The sequence below is a fragment of the Candoia aspera genome, chromosome 3, assembly GCF_035149785.1.
Source record: "Candoia aspera isolate rCanAsp1 chromosome 3, rCanAsp1.hap2, whole genome shotgun sequence".
NCBI lineage: Eukaryota > Metazoa > Chordata > Lepidosauria > Squamata > Boidae > Candoia > Candoia aspera.
The window spans coordinates 193,635,565-193,649,209 of record NC_086155.1 but is presented as its reverse complement, the minus strand read 5'-3'; positions in this window follow the sequence as shown (position 1 = coordinate 193,649,209).

The window sequence follows — 13,645 nt, the reverse complement described above, 5'->3', positions numbered from 1 at the left end:
AGTGTTGCAATCATTACACTCACCACCAGCAGCTATTAGAATGAGCTGGGGAATCTTTGGGTATCAATATTTCATTACAGGTTGTGGAAACTCTGGCGTGGGCTGGTCCATGAAGTCACGAAGAGTCGGAAGCGACTGAACAAATAAACAACAGGTCCTCGCTTACTGATGGTAGTTGGGACCGGAAACTCCATCGCTAAGCAATGTGGTCGTAAGGCACAATGTTACATGACCATGCCAACTTAGGAGGCTGTTCTAGCAGTCCAGGTTGCCATTGTTAGGTGAATTCTGAGCAGTTGCAGCATCCGACAGTCATGTGATCACCATTTGCGATCTCTTGCCGGATTCCCCATTGACTTTGCTTGTTGGAAGCTGGCTGTGAAGGTCGCAAATGGTAATCATATGACTGTAGGATGCTGCAATGTCTTAACTGCAAGCTGGTTGCTGAGCACATGAATCGTGATCACATGACTGTGGGGACACTGCAACAGCCATAACTACGAGGACCCATTATCAGTACTCCTCATTCTGCACCATCATAACTTTGAATGGTCGCTGAACAAGTGGATGTTAAGCAAGGACTACCTGTAGAAGGCAAGAGAACTACAGATAATTAGATGAGACTGTAACACACATTAACTCTCTGCTTTTAGCTTTCTCTCTTCATCTGTGGTCCTAGGACCCCTGGGGTTCCCCAAGATCTTCTCAGGTGTCTGTGCAATCAAAATTATTTGCCAGCCTATGCTGAAAAATAATACAATATTAAAATCCCATCAAACAATTGTGAGGCAGTCGTGGCAGCAAATGCATCAATTTTCATTTTTAATATGGTAAATATTGATAAATATAACCCATACAAACAAAAGCTATTTTGTGGTCCTCTGTGATTTTTAAAAATAGGAAGGTGTCCTGAGAGAAAAATGTTTAAGAACCACTGATGTACTGAATATGTCCTCTAACACTCATATGGATCAGGGTCTGAAACTTAAAGCCCTATCACTACTCACAGCCTTTGACCAAATTTCAAAAGCTACTTCAGTTTGGATCCATTGATCTGTCCCTCTCCCATAAACCACAGGACAAGAAAAATAAAAATAAAATCAGCTCTGAGAAAAAGGAGCACTAAGCAAAAAAAAAAAAAAAGTTTTTCACACCTGATGCTGGTGATGTTGGATGCCTATTACCTCCCTTACATATATTGCATTCTTATTTTTATCTTCTCTCCTGAAGTGAGAAAGATTAGGACAATCAACAACTTCTACAAAAAGCTATCACTGGATTATTCCTCCTGTACTACTGTAGAGGCCCATTGCTACCAGCTGCCCTGTGTGAAAGGGCACTAGAGGCAGAGAGAGCAACACAGTTGGTAACACCAGAACTCTTCTCTCCCATCCACAGGATTAATCCCCTGTGGGAAGGACATCAGAAGTTTGCTTGTAAATAGTATTTTAAAGCATACAGTAGACATTACTTATAATAGAGCCAGTTTGGTGTGGTGGTTAAAGACACCAAGTTAGAATCTGTGAAACTGTAAGTTCTATTCCTGCCTTAGGCACAAAGCTGGTTGGGTGAGTTTGGGTTATTTCATTCTCTCTCAGCCCTAGGAAGAAGGAGGCAATGGCAAACCACTTCCAAAATCTTGCCAAGAAAACCGCAGGGGCTTGTCCAGGCAGTTGCCAGGAGTCAACACTAATTTGAAGGCAGAGAAAAAAAAAATATTTACAAGCAAACTTATAGGATCCTTCTTTATAATTGCTTATATTGCTTGTAAGCCATTTTGGGAGGATAGTTAGTCTGAAAAGTAGGTTATAAAGAAATAATATCAATAAGAATGTGTGAATACAGCCCTAGAATCCTATAGAAACAGAGTCATCTTAGTTTGGCATAATCCTTTATTCAAAATATGGGATTCTGAACAACATTTCTTCCCCATGTCCCAACACTGACAAGCAAGCAAACGTTTTTTTCCTGCTGATTTATAAACATACAGAATTGCAAATAAATTAAGCCAAAGATATTCAAATCTTGGAACCAGCCATTAAATCATTTATGAAGATGTAGTGTTATCACTGGAAACGAGACCTCTGCTTTTGATCATAACAGTATCATTAGCTATAACATTTATTATTGAGGAAATAGGACCAGATGTCTCTCTAATTAGTAATTAGAATTACCTGCAGAATGACTCTGAAATCATGCTGTGAAAAATGCTCTTGGGAGAGGAAAGAAATCCAGTCCTCCTTAGGTTTCTAGATGTAGAGCAAATATTTGTTGTGGTTAGTTCTTACCAGGGATACAACTAAGCTAGATAGGAGGGCTGAGCTGTAAAGCCTGTAATTATGGGGCTCCCTCAAATGATCACCCAGACAGATGATGGCATTTGGCTTCACCCAAATACTGATGAAGTTGTGGGCAAACTGGCACTATTCACCATATCATCTTTTCTTTGTGTCCCCTGCTCCCCCAAATATACAATCATAAAAGCCATGTACATATATATTTATAGATAATCACTGTATTATTTTTACTTTAAAATATAGATAATTCATTACTGCAATAATGCCTGCCTTGAAGACCTGGCTCTTTGCCTAGGCCTTTGACTAGGGAGGCTGAAGCCCCTTGAAATAATGTGTGCATGTTTTTTGTTGTTGCCTGGGTTTTGCCATCTTTTGTTCCTGTCTTATTGTTGCATTGTTATTTTTTCCCTCTGTGCTTTTACTTTGTCAGCTGCCCAGAACTGTTGGGAGTTGGGTGTTGTACAAATTAAATAAATAGCCACAAGGAGAAACCACCATAAGAGAAGGAAAATCTTCTCTTCCTTTGATCTATCATGGTCTAGCTTTGTTGTTGTTCCTGAATGGAATCCAACCCATGCTTGTAAAGAATAGAAGTATCTGCATCTTACAACCAGAACAAAATAGTCTGAATATATTATTAACTTGGCATTAAAATCCAGCAAAGAGGGCATAGTTTGGGGCAGTGGTTAAGGCATCAGGCTAGAAACTGGGAGACTGTGAGTTCTAGTCCTGCCTTAGGCACAAAGCCAGCTGGATGACCTTGGGCCAGTCACTTTCTCTCAGCCCTAGGAAGGAGGCAATGGCAAACCACTTCTGAAAAACCTTGCCTAGAAAACTTCAGGGACTTGTCCAGGCAGTCTCCGAGAATTGGACACGATTAAACGGATTAAAAAAAAAAATCCAGCAAACATGGCTCTGATGGTTTTCTCACAGTCACCAAATAAATCTTTATGTTCATTGACAAAATGGCTATGATAAGAAATTATTTAGAGGAATTAAAGGTGTGTAAAACATCACCTCAAAACACTAATTCAGTGTACTGGAAATGGTCCCATCTCAAGATGAATCATTCCAATCTCCAAGGTACCCTTTGGATAGCATGTTTCAAGACTGGCTAGGCGTTCTGATGACAGCAGAGGATGTTTTGGGCACAGATACTTTATAAATGACTTGCCATCACCATTTTTTGCTGGGAGATAACTTGCTGGTGGATTTAATCTTACAGGGAATAATGTTAATATTATAAGGAATCTTACAAGTTATTCTGGTGTTAAGCGTTGAACTTCCCTTGTACTAATCCCACTCCCAGTTATTTTGAAATAATAATATAATAATAATAATAATATTGCTGGCCTATAACATTATGTGTGGTTTGTTAAGAGAAATGTGTGGGATAGCTTTTGCTGCAAAACTGAATATAACTTTGTGTTCTTTCAGTACTATGAGCAGTTTCACAACTACAGTATCCCACACAATATCTGTTAGCAAACTACACATGACTTGATAGAGGTCAGCTTTCCAATTTTATTTTTTTATTTCAAAATAGCTGGGAGTAGGATTAGCAGATGGGAAATCAAGTACTTCTTTTCACCTGCCCCCCTTTTTATTTGATAATAAACTAAGTTTCTGAGAAAACAGATGAGGGGAAGGCATGGTTAATTAAGACCTGACAGCAGAATATATCCATTGTATTGCTTCATGTATTTCTTTAATGCATTATTTTTCCACCATACTTTTGCTCAGAACATCATGGAGTGGCTTAGAAACACTAGGAGTGAGATAATTTTTGCTGTCAGACTTACAACCTATAAGACATTTCACACAAAGAAAGGGGTTAGGGAGGAAGAATCTGGTCCTTAAAAAGGAATCCAGAAATCAGATTTTACAATGGTCAGCTGTGCTGTTCTGGTGTGCTGATGGAATAATTGTTGTTTAGGCAATCTCTCTGAAGAAAGTGACTGACCTTTCAAAGAAGCACCAGAGGAACCTTGAATTTTTTCTAAGCATGTCATGTTGGTCCATGTGCTTAATTCAGTTCCTCTGACTCACTTTCGAAACAAGGCTCCCTGCCAGTTTTAGATCTGCTGTTATTCACAGATCCTTTGCATCTTTCCATTTTATGCAATAGTGCTCGCATTCAGGGCTTGTTAACAACCTCCCTTTGGTTTAAATGCCATGTGGGACTGCACTGACTTCACTTCTAGCTGATAGAAAAAACATATCTATTTGAGCAAATTCTCTCTCCCCAGCAAGGAGGCAAAAATTCCTAGAATTTTTCATATTTTTGAATCTTTTCCCTTCATTCAATGTAATGAATGGCATTAGCTTTTAAAATTCCATTCAAAGGGGTGGGTAGTCTTGCATCTGTTTAGTTAGAAGATTGCCATATGGGGTATCACCTCTGTAGGGGCTGTGGCCTCCCAGGTTCCCATGCTTAAAATAAATTCCCGGGGAATACATCATTTAGAAATACAACAAACTGGGAAATGTGGGCAGCCAGGGACATTTCAAAAAGATGGAAATGAAGTATCATAAAATAATAACTCCAGCAGCCATATTCTCTACCATCTTCAGCAGTAAGGTAAGCCTCCAAATGCCACTAAGACAAATTTAAAGAAATTGTTAAGCATCTAGAGCAGTGTTTCTCAACCTCAGCAACTTTAAGATGTGTGGATTTCAACTCCCATGCTGGCTGGTGAATTCTGGGAGTTGAAGTCCAAGCATCTTAAAGTTGCTGAGGTTGAGAAACACTGCTCTGAAGAATAGAAAAAAGAAAGAAGTCAAAATGAAGAAAATGGCAAAATGAGAGATAGAGAAGAAAAAATAAAACAGAACCAAAATCAAATCCAAAAACAGTACATTTGTTTTAACCAAGTGTAAACTGGTACAATGGTATGGTTCACGCATGCTCAACCATCAAGAAGGGATCAGTAGCCTTTTCTGGTTACACTGGTGACTACTGATTTGGAATGTGCAAAATGCTGTACACATGGAATCTCTCATGGATAGAACAGGGAGTATTAAGTGTATTTCATCTGGGCACAGACTCAGAACACATGTGTTCCAGGCAGAGGTGTTCTGGAGTGGAAGCAGGAAAATACGTGTAGCTTTTGGCAGCAGAAGCTAAGGAGAAATGAAAGAACGGAAGATGCTGGGAAGATAGGAGTCGGGTGGGTGGGCAGGTCATTGACTGTGATATTTATAGGAAAGCAAGGTATGGAGAAGGTAGTTGAACAGGTAGAGCTGCCATGCTTGAATTCAGGATTGGCAGTGGTAGCTACGAAAAACAAAGGTGTGAGGAGAATAAGGAAAATGATTAAAGCATCAGGCTGGGAAACCAGGAGACTGTAATTCAAGTCCCACTTTAGGCACAAAGCCAGCTGGGTGACCTTGGGCCAGTGACTCTCTCTCAGCCCTGGGAAGCAGGCAATGGCAAATCACTTTTGAAATCTTGCCAAGAAAACTTCAGGGACTTGTCCAGGCAGTTTCCAGGAGTCAAGACTAACTCAAAGGCACCAAAAAAAGAGAGTCAAATTTGAATTCAGTGGTGGTGGGGGGTGGCAGCAGGAGGGAAGGTGCTCAGTGTACTGTATTTATATAAGGGGAGAAAGTATAATCTGCTAATTTTAATACTATCCCTTGCTGTTATCACTTCAAGGCATATGAAAGCAATGTCTTCAAAATGGTAGAAGTATAAGTTCTTGCTCAGATTGGCATGCTTCATTTTTTAAATAAGCCTGTTAAATCCAGGTGAGCTATCTTTAAAGGCATCATAGGACAGGATCAGAATTGCTAGTCACACTTCTCTGATGATTCTTCTCTTCAGGAGGTCTTGAATTTGGTACTTAAAAATAAATAACTAGAAAAACACATTTGATTAAAGAATACCAATGTGCATAAATTTTCCTAATTAGCTTATTTATCCTTCAAAATTGCTTAAGTGGTTGAAAGGAAGCATTACTGTGACTCCTATCTGCAATACTAACTGGATTACAAGGCAAAAAAAGTTCAGAATACTTCAGAATTATCACTCACTGGTTTATTCATTCACTGTCATTAGTTCATTGAGTAATACAAGGCCAAAGATAACACCTTGCCCCTTGCAGGAGCTTACATACTAATATGTAACAACACAAAGAAGAATAAAGGGGAGAAACCCAGAGAAATAAAGAATGTGTGTGAGCAACCCTGAACACATGTAGGACTTAAACTTAATGGGGTGGGGTGAAGACTTATGGAATTCTATTTAAGTTTCAGGGGAAAGATGGTGAAGAATAAGGAAAGAAAACATGTGAGTAGGTCAGCAGATGGACAGAGGAAAAGAGACTTTGGAGCAGCAGATAGTGGAGATGGAACTAAAAATGTCATAGCAGGGTTTTTTATGGGGCAATTTTCCCAGTCCACACATATGAGCGGATTCCACCAGAATAAGATCCAGCATTTCAACTGAGCAGAAGAATCAGTGCTTTGCATTCTTGATCCTATCTCTTCTTGTTTTACCATCCACACTTCTCAAGTTCTCCATTTCCATTGCATTCAATTTACATATATACGTCTCCTGGTGTACCCAGCTCACACTTCCAGGTGATAAATAGGCAGAACCCTGCTGTAATCCATAGCCATTTTGTTTCTTTCAACAGTTATTTATTGCTAGAATCCACATTTTCATCACTTTCTAACAGTATTTGTGAGCCTTAAAATTTCTCTATTTATTCATTTTATTAAACATTCTACCATGGTACACAAATGTATCAACCTGCTCTTGTTTTTTGCCATTTATGAATAATTCTATTTCTCCTCTCAAACACAACCACCGTGTTCTTTGATACATTCATTTTCAGTTCCATATTCCATACTACATCATACAATCTTAATCTGTCATTCACTGCATATCATTCAGGTTTCAGCCAGCAATAGAGCATCAATTGGATCCACTTCTCTGGCTAATACATCTCCACCATCGCTATAAGCTTTTCACGCACATTTATCCATAAATACATTAAACAACCAAGTGAACAGCACATACCCTTTTCTTACTACCTGCTCAATGTTGAATGTTAATGTCATTCTCTTTCATTCTTGGATCTCTGAAGGCCCAATCATTTTTTTCCTGTACTTTCTTATCTCATTCCTACTCATTCAAAATAATAATGCGAACATACACACACACACACACACCCCTTCTGGATCACATTCATTTAAAATGTTGCACATTTTTTTTCCAGACTCATCTCTGGTTCTTCAATTGTCATCATTCAGAGGACTGTACTTTCATATTCACCCACCCAAGCTAGATTATATCCGCTCATGCTTTCTGGCATACATTTTAGTCCTTTAATTCAAAATTAAATTTCCACCTTCACTTTCCTGCATGTATTCATCAGCCTCGTTTCACAAATCAGACTTCCTTCATACAGTTCTATTACTTCCTTCCTCTTTCTCTTAGTTTCACAGACAGACAGAATTCCTTTCCTTTCCTTTCCTTTCCTTTCCTTTCCTTTCCTTTCCTTTCCTTTCCTTTCCTTTCCTTTCCTTTCCTTCTCTTTGCCATTTACTCCTCTTATATTCCAAATGATAAACTTTCATATGCCATGGTCATTTCCCATCGATACTGACTTCTATTTCCTACTATGCTTTGATCAATTGATCATAGCACTTTTCTTAATAAGAAAGATAAAATATGGATTAGGTTACCAGCCTTAGTTACACCCATGACAGATACCAGCACTCCCTGCTAATGGTAAGGACAGTACTGGTCAATGTTGGCACATTTTGGCCAGGTTGCTAAAAGGGAAGCCAAAGTCCAGATTTATCCCAAAGACACTCTTGCTATTCTATGCAAGCTAGGCTCTCTAATCTACAATTAACTTGCAAGCCAACATACTGTTGCCCATATCTCACTAACTAGGTATCATATACAGGGTATATGAAGTGTACTGACATTGAATATATGATAGAAATACACACAGAGAGGTGGTTCAGGATATTTTAAAAATTAAAGGGGAAATTCAAATGACAAACCAAGAGAATGACCTGGAAAATGTTTTCTTATTGGATCTACAAAAGAGGCTTATTAAACCCTTGAAGAAGTCTGTGGGATGGGATAAAGAAGAATTCAAGAGACATCAAATCATACAACAATATTTGACTAAATTTAAGATTAAGACTGTTAGAAGTAAAAGGAAGGAATATGAAGTCGGTTTATTTGATCAAGGTTAAAATAAGACATTTATTTGCAAAGTTCTGGCAACCCTTTACAGACTTTTTGCAGACACCAGAATTGAAAAGTTGATGTTTTATGGATTGCTTATAGATAAGGGATGGGATATGAGATGAAGAGGTATCTGTCCATAACCATATAGGGGGTGAAGAGTTATTAAATCTGTCTATGCTTGTTGTGATGAAAGTTAGAAGTCACTTCTTTATATATTTCTTTTTCTTTATCATATTCTCTCTTTTTCTTTCCACTTCACTTCTTATTCTTTATCACTATTTTTTTTTTCCTTTAAGTTTAGTTTGTATGGAAGGGAGGCCTGGTGATCTATCTTCAGGGTCATGCTGAGGAGTTTTCTGAGAATCTGCAGGATAAAATCGCTCAGATCCATTCTAAGTTGGACACCAAGCATGAGGAAGGGTCTGTGGAGATGCCGAGGAATGGACTTACCTTTTTATCTGGGAGCAGTTTGACTCTGTGGGGCCCAAGGAAGTGGACAGGATCCCCTGGACTGTAAACACCACCACCTGCCAACTAAACCCATGCCCCTCCTGGCTCGTGAAAGCATCATGGGAGGTGACATGCGGTTGGGTCCAAGTGATGGTAAATACATCTCTGAGAGAAGGGGTGTTTCCAGCAGCCTTTGAGGAGGCACTGGTGCACCCCCTCCTCAAAAAACCATTGCTGGATTCAATTGTTTTGGACAATTTTCATCCAGTCTCCCATCTCCCCTTTTTGGGGAAGGTGGTTGAGAAAGTGGTGGCATTGCAGCTCCAGAGGCTTCTGGATGAAACAGATTATCTGGACCGCTTTTGGTCAGGTTTCAGGCCCAGATATGGAACGGAAATGGCATTGGTCACTCTTATGGATGATCTCTGGCGGGAGCAGGATGGAGGCAGTGCATCCATCCTGGCCCTTCTTGACCTCTCAGAGGCTTTCAATACCATTGACCATGGTATCCTTTTGGGTCGGCTCAGGGAGTTGGGGGTGGGCGTAGTTCTATGCTGGTTCACCTCCTTCCTCCTTCCTCCAGGGCTGGTCCCAATCAGTGGTGATATGGAGCTAGAGATCTGGCCTGCAGCCCCGCCTTTGTGGGGTGCCGCAGGGCTCAGTACTCTCTCTGCTCCTTTTCAACATCTACATGAAACCGCTGGGTGAGATCATCTGTCATCACAGGATGAGGTATCATCAATATGCTGATGATACTCAATTATACATCTCCATCCCAGGTGACGTAAGTGTGTCATGGATCTTCTTACATTCTTAGGAGTCTCTTCTAGAAGCAGGTGAATATGGAAGTGAATATACTGGTTGTCTGGCCATTGGCAGGAGGGATTATAATTTTTTTGTAAGCTGTATAATGTACTATCTCCGCAAAGGATCGTTACCTTGTCGTGGTGCTGGAGCTTGAGCACCTCAATGATGCCATGAGCTAAACCGTGAAGGGCCACCCAAGACGGGAAGGTCATGACAGAGAGGTCAGACTAAATGCGATCCCTGGGGAAGGTAATGGCAATCCACCCCAGTATTCTTGCCGTGAAAACTAAATGGATCAGTACAACCAGAGATATGTCGGTATACCATCGGAAGATGAGACCCCCAGGTCGGAAGATGGTCAAAATGCTACTGGGGAGGAACAGAGGATGAGCTCAACTAGCCCCAGTCGTGATGACGCAGCTAGCTCAAAGCCGAAAGGACGGTTAGCGGCCGACGGTGCTGGTGGTGAACGGCGAATCCGATGTTCTAAGGATCAACACACCATTGGAACCTGGAATGTAAGATCTATGAGCCAGGGCAAATTGGATGTAGTTATTGGTGAGATGTCAAGATTAAAGATAGACATTCTGGGCGTCAGTGAACTGAAATGGACTGGAATGGGCCACTTCACATCAAATGACCACCAGATCTACTACTGTGGACAAGAGGACCACAGAAGAAATGGAGTAGCCTTCATAATTAATAGTAAAGTGGCTAAAGCAGTGCTTGGATACAACCCCCAAAACGACAGAATGATCTCAATTCGAATTCAGGGCAAGCCATCTAACATCACAGTGATCCAAATATACGCCCCAACCACAAATGCTGAAGAAGCTGAAGTAGAGCAGTTCTATGAGGATCTGCAGCACCTACTGGACAACACGCCTAAAAGAGATGTTATTTTCATCACAGGAGACTGGAATGCTAAGGTGGGCAGTCAAATGACACCTGGAATTACAGGTAAGTATGGCCTGGGAGAACAAAACGAAGCAGGACATAGGCTGATAGAATTTTGCCAAGACAATTCACTCTGCATAACAAACACTCTCTTCCAACAACCTAAGAGACGGCTTTACACATGGACTTCACCAGATGGACAACACCGAAATCAGATTGATTACATCCTTTGCAGCCAAAGGTGGCGGACATCTGTACAGTCGGTAAAAACTAGGCCTGGAGCTGACTGTAGTTCAGACCATGAACTTCTTCTTGCACAATTTAGGATCAGACTAAAGAGATTAGGGAAGACCCACAGATCAGCTAGATATGAGCTCACGAATATTCCTCAGGAATATGCAGTGGAGGTGAAGAATAGATTTAAGGGACTGGACTTAGTAGATAGGGTCCCGGAAGAACTCTGGACAGAAGTTGGCAGCATTGTTCAGGAGGCGGCAACAAAATATATCCCAAAGAAAGAGAAAACCAAGAAGGCAAAATGGCTGTCTGCTGAGACACTAGAAGTAGCCCAAGAAAGAAGGAAAGCAAAAGGCAACAGCGATAGGGGGAGATATGCCCAATTAAATGCAAAATTCCAGAGATTAGCCAGAAGAGATAAGGAATTATTTTTAAACAAGCAATGCGCGGAAGTGGAAGAAGACAATAGAATAGGAAGGACAAGAGACCTCTTCCAGAAAATTAGAAACATTGGAGGTAAATTCCAGGCAAAAATGGGTATGATCAAAAACAAAGATGGCAAGGACCTAACAGAAGAAGAAGAGATCATGAAAAGGTGGCAAGAATATACAGAAGACCTGTATAGGAAGGATAACAATATCGGGGATAGCTTTGACAGTGTGGTCAGTGAGCTAGAGCCAGACATCCTGAAGAGTGAGGTTGAGTGGGCCTTAAGAAGCATTGCTAATAACAAGGCAGCAGGAGAAGACGGCATCCCAGCTGAACTGTTCAAAATCTTGCAAGATGATGCTGTCAAGGTAATGCATGCTATATGCCAGCAAATTTGGAAAACACAAGAATGGCCATCAGATTGGAAAAAATCAACTTATATCCCCATACCAAAAAAGGGAAACACTAAAGAATGTTCAAACTATCGAACAGTGGCACTCATTTCTCATGCCAGTAAGGTAATGCTCAAGATCCTGCAAGGTAGACTTCAGCAGTTCATGGAGCGAGAATTGCCAGATGTACAGGCTGGGTTTAGAAAAGGCAGAGGAACTAGAGACCAAATTGCCAATATCCGCTGGATAATGGAAAAAGCCAGGGAGTTTCAGAAAAACATCTATTTCTGTTTTATTGACTATTCTAAAGCCTTTGACTGTGTGGACCATAACAAATTGTGGCAAGTTCTTAGTGGTATGGGGATACCAAGTCATCTTGTATGCCTCCTGAAGAATCTGTATAACGACCAAGTAGCAACAGTAAGAACAGACCACGGAACAACGGACTGGTTTAAGATTGGGAAAGGAGTACGGCAGGGCTGTATACTCTCACCCTACCTATTCAACTTGTATGCAGAACACATCATGCGACAAGCTGGTCTTGAGGAATCCAAGGCTGGAGTTAAAATCTCTGGAAGAAACATTAACAATCTCAGATATGCAGATGATACCACTTTGATGGCTGAAAGTGAAGAGGAACTGAGGAGCCTTATGATGAAGGTGAAAGAAGAAAGTGCAAAAGCTGGCTTGCAGCTAAACCTCAAAAAAACCAAGATTATGGCAACCAGCTTGATTGATAACTGGCAAATAGAGGGAGAAAATGTAGAAGCAGTGAAAGACTTTGTATTCCTAGGTGCAAAGATTACTGCAGATGCTGACTGCAGTCAGGAAATCAGAAGACGCTTAATCCTTGGGAGAAGAGCAATGACAAATCTCGATAAAATAGTTAAGAGCAGAGACATCACACTGACAACAAAGGCCCGCATAGTTAAAGCAATGGTGTTCCCTGTAGTAACATATGGCTGCGAGAGCTGGACCATAAGGAAGGCTGAGCGAAGGAAGATCGATGCTTTTGAACTGTGGTGTTGGAGGAAAATTCTGAGAGTGCCTTGGACTGCAAGAAGATCAAACCAGTCCATCCTCCAGGAAATAAAGCCAGACTGCTCACTTGAGGGAATGATATTAAAGGCAAAACTGAAATACTTTGGCCACATAATGAGAAGACAGGACACCCTGGAGAAGATGCTGATGCTGGGGAGAGTGGAGGGCAAAAGGAAGAGGGGCCGACCAAGGGCAAGATGGATGGATGATATTCTAGAGGTGACGGACTCGTCCCTGGGGGAGCTGGGGGTGTTGACGACCGACAGGAAGCTCTGGCGTGGGCTGGTCCATGAAGTCACGAAGAGTCGGAAGCGACTAAACAAATAAACAACAAATAATGTACTATGAATGTAAGAAAACAGGTTATTAGGTGAATTAACAAACCTTCTTCCACTGTCCTTATTCTGGAAATTAATATTCTGTTACTTTCTACATAACAAAACATCCTTATTCTTTTTGGCTGCAAATCTCAAGCTGGTTCTCAAATGAATGTTCCATTTCAGATGGAATGGAATATCGTCATTAAATTCCTCTTTCTTCAGGGACTTTTGGTTTTGTTTAGGTGGATAGCCAGACCTGGCTACTGCAAAATAAAAGCATATGGAGAGAATAAGGTGTACAAGAAACATTCTTTTATGTTGTTGAAAAATACATGAAAGAAAAGATGAAGCTTTGCCTACTGAATGCCAAGAAGCAACTGAGCAAAATTTAGACTTTGTCCTCATGTTTTACTGTATAAAGACTCCTGCTTTTCTCGAAGCATTTATTAAAATCATTTTTTGAATGGACTGTTAAATATAGGTAGGATGGAGCGGTACATGAAGGGACAGCTGTGAAGGGAATGTCTTACAGAAAGGAAGCAGATGGGTATAAAATCAAGA